Source organism: Rhinolophus sinicus, chromosome 14 (assembly GCF_057876585.1).
Source record: "Rhinolophus sinicus isolate RSI-liver-muscle chromosome 14, RSI-T2T, whole genome shotgun sequence".
Taxonomy (NCBI): domain Eukaryota; kingdom Metazoa; phylum Chordata; class Mammalia; order Chiroptera; family Rhinolophidae; genus Rhinolophus; species Rhinolophus sinicus.
The window spans coordinates 20,779,253-20,782,344 of NC_142514.1; positions in this window are offsets into that span (position 1 = coordinate 20,779,253).

Genomic DNA, 3,092 nt, shown 5'->3' on the forward strand with positions numbered 1-3,092 from the left:
CCAGCTCCCTCTGATTTTTTCTACCCTTCACAAGCTGTTGTAGGGGCTAATTCACCCCACCTGACTGGGGCAGAGATTGGGGATAGATCTGGTTGCCAGATGTGGGGGTTGTCAGACCATCAGGCAAAGAAAGCCAGGTGTTGGTGACAGCCTCGGGAAGGGAGTGACCAGGAAGGGAGAGCTGAGGACTGGGCAGAGAGGAGACTGGAGACACGAGATTCAGGATAGTCACTCACGAGTGGGGGGGTATAGAAGCCTTGCCCCGGGTTGGGCTCAGGAGCAGGGGCTGCATCCAGGGAGGCGTGTTGGCAGGACGAGGCAGGTCTCCAGACATAAAGGATTGGGGTTGTGGCCTATGGAGAGAAACCACTAAGTCCAGGTTCTCAATCAGCCTTCAGCTTCCGCTCTGCCCGGTCCTCCCCAACCAGTCTCCTCCCAGAGGCCAGAGAGAACCTTTGAGAAGATAAAGGACATCACACCCTGCTCTGCTCCCAGCCTTCATGGCTCCATTCATATTTTCACTCAGATGAAAATCTTAATCTATGGGCCTGGCGCATAGTCTATGCTCTGGAAATAAGAGCTATAATTGTTGCTGTTATCTTAACAGCAGGAAGCCCATTCATTCATTCATTCCCTCCACACACACACTGACATCTCTTCTGCTCCCAGATGCTGGAGACACTGACAATCAGACTTGGCTTCTGACTGAGAGCTGCTCATGGTTTAGTGGGGGAGACCAACCAGGGGATCGGTAATGAGGGACCGTGGGCAGAGACAGAAATAGGCTCAGCAGGGGGCTTCACCGAGAAGGGGGTGGTGGGGCTGGGCCTTGAGGAGTAAGAGCTCCTAGGCCGACAGGGAGGGAAGGGCGTTCCCACGGAGGGAAGGGTAGGTGCAGAAGCAGGGGTGGGCGCTTGCCTGGCGTACCTGGCTAATGTCTGAGCCTCTGCATGGCAGGGCTGGGGAGTTTAGACTATGACCCAAGGATACTGTTGAGCCTGAGAGTTTCCAGCAGGAGGGACCCAGCTGGCTTTGTGCTGCAGTGGATCCCTCTGGGGCAGAGTGGAGGGTGGGCTGGAGGGGATGGGCTTAGGGCAGAGAAGCTGTCAGTGCATAGAGCTGGGGCACCAGAAGGGCTTGGCAGGAGGACCAGGGAGGGGCCTGGGGGTGAGGACGGGCCCCAGGGCAGCTCAGGAGAAGCAGCCAGGACAGCGGGCTCAATGTAGAAATGTATGAGCTGCAGAAGAAGGCTAATTCAAGTCCCAGGTAACGTTAGGATCTCTCCCCACAGGTGGAGCTGCCCTGACAGGTGGGCCTCCATGGCTGTGGAGTCAGAGTCTGCGATAGAGGGACGATTAGCCAGGGCATTGCCATGGGGAAGGGGCGGGGGCAGCAGTGAAGACAGAACATTCTGTCAGCCATAACCGCCCAGAGAAACCTGACAGGACTAGAGAGAAGTTCCCTCCCACCAGAAAGTCAAAGGGGAAACACATTTGTTTTCCTGACACATTTGTATTTTCCTGGAGACCATGTGATTGTTTTTGCCCTGGAAAGCTGTGAATGGAAAATTCCACCTATTGTTCCTCCAGGCACTGAACAATAGAGGAAGATTCTGTCCCCAGTTTCCTGGTGCCTGAAATTCTACCATGGGAGCTTCATTCCTGTGGCTTGAGAATCTGTCCTTTGTCAAAATGCAAACAGCTTCACAGAAGTCATGTCTTCAACACAGGCTTATTTTCATTAATTCAACAAGTATTTTTTGCCTTCTAGGTAGCAGGCAGTACCTAGAGGCTGGAAATAAAGAGATTAATTAAGACTTGCCCACACCTTCGAGGAATTGGCAAGCTCTGTGCGGTGGGGGTGGGGGTGGGGTCAAGGTGCTGTGGGAGCTCCCAGCAGAGGTGACTCATTTCACAGTTGCAAAAGGTCCAATCATCAGAATTATGGAGCCTAATAAGACAGGAACCATAAGTGCTGTGTCTTTAATTTCTTGGGTCCTCTCCCTGAAAACTTATTCTACAAAATGTGCTTTGTGCCATCCATCCTCCCAGATGGTTTTTTAAGAGAAGCTGTTTGTTAAGTAGAAGACGAAAAAGGAGGGGTGGGGAGGAGCAGATGGAGACGCTGCAGACCCCCCGGGAGGAGACAAAGTGGGAACAGCGAGTGGGAGGGCCAGACAGGGAGAGACCCTGTGGTCCTGGAAAGGTGAAGAGCACGGCCTCCCAGGATGGGACCTCAGGCTCAGCTGCTCCACATGACCAGGGTCCCAGGGACAGTCAGCACAGCGCCTGGGCCACTGTGTGCCCAGCTCTGGGGCGAGCACTTTGGACTCTTTGGCCCAGTACATCCTCTACACATCCTGTGCAGCTGGTCCCGTGGCCACCCTCATGCCACAGAGGAGGAGCTCAGAGAGGTGCAGTCACCTTCCCAAAGTCACACAGCCGGTGAGAGGCAGACTAGGGAGTGAAGCCTAGGGCTGTGGGACTCCAGAGCCCCAGATCCTAATCAAGATATCACACAGCCCCTCCCAGACCATCAGCTGGCAGGGCCTCAGAGATCAGCCCCACCGCAGAGCTCAGGCCCCCGGGCCTCAGTTTCTCCATCTGTACAGTGAGGTGGTTGGTGTGGCTTAGTGATTCCCAAGCCTGACTCTACATCAGAATCTCCTGGGGCTTTTCAGCAATACTGAGGCCTGGGCCCCACCGAGGTTTTCTTAAAGTATCTAGATTTTTTAAAGCCCAACTCTACCCCAGGACATTCTAAAACTTGCACAGGGTCACACTGCCATAGAAGGGTCTGGAACCTGCACTCACTCCCCCATGAAATCTCAGGGTGAGCGTTCACGGAGCCCATCACCAAAAACGGTTAAGGAGACAGAATCAGCTGTTGCTGTACATCCTCGGCAGCCCAGAGGGAGGGGCCGTGATGGCATTTTCCATGTTTCCGCCTCCACTTCTCAAGGTCCCCTTTACCCTCTCCTCCCTCCTCAGTGAAGCCCACCCCCATCTAAGCCAGGCTTCCTGGGACCGTGATGGATCACCGCTGTCCCTGGCTGCAGAGGGCTCGTCCACCACCCTGTGCCAGCCGCCCCA